This window comes from Lampris incognitus, chromosome 5 (genome assembly GCF_029633865.1).
Source record: "Lampris incognitus isolate fLamInc1 chromosome 5, fLamInc1.hap2, whole genome shotgun sequence".
In the NCBI taxonomy this organism is placed as follows: Eukaryota; Metazoa; Chordata; class Actinopteri; order Lampriformes; family Lampridae; genus Lampris; species Lampris incognitus.
This window is the reverse complement of record NC_079215.1, coordinates 68921253-68922236: the sequence shown is the minus strand read 5'-3', so window position 1 is coordinate 68922236 and position 984 is coordinate 68921253.

Genomic DNA, 984 nt, shown 5'->3' with positions numbered 1-984 from the left:
GATGTTCTGTCTACATGTTCTGTCACATGTTCTGTCTACATGTTCTGACTACATGTTCTGTCTACATGTTCTGTCTACATGTTCTGTCACATGTTCTGTCAGATGTTCTGTCAGATGTTCTGTCTACATGTTCTGTCGGATTTTCTGTCGGATGTTCTGTCACATGTTCTGTCATATGTTCTGTCACATGTTCTGGCTACATGTTCTGTCACATGTTCTGTCTACATGTTCTGTCGGATGTTCTGTCAGATGTTCTGTCTACATGTTCTGTCTACATGTTCTGTCACATGTTCTGGCTACATGTTCTGTCGGATGTTCTGTCAGATGTTCTGTCTACATGTTCTGTCGGATTTTCTGTCGGATGTTCTGTCACATGTTCTGTCACATGTTCTGTCTACATGTTCTGTCACACGTTCTGTCACATGTTCTGTCTACATGTTCTGTCACATGTTTTGTCACATGTTCTGTCTACATGTTCTGTCTACATGTTCTGTCACATGTTCTGTCACATGTTCTGTCTACATGTTCTGTCACATGTTCTGTCACATGTTCTGTCACATGTTCTGTCTACATGTTCTGTCTACATGTTCTGTCACATGTTCTGTCTACATGTTCTGTCACATGTTCTGTCACATGTTCTGTCACATGTTCTGACTACATGTTCTGTCACATGTTCTGTCACATGTTCTGTCAGATGTTCTTTCACATGTTCTGTCTACATGTTCTATCTACATGTTCTGTCACATGTTCTGTCACATGTTCTGTCTACATGTTCTGTCACATGTTCTGTCACATGTTCTGACTACATGTTCTGTCACATGTTCTGTCTACATGTTCTGTCTACATGTTCTGTCACATGTTCTTTCGGATGTTCTGTCACATGTTCTGTCGGATGTTCTGTCACATGTTCTGTCTACATGTTCTGTCTACATGTTCTGTCACATGTTCTGTCACATGTTCTGTCTACATGTTCTGTCACATGTT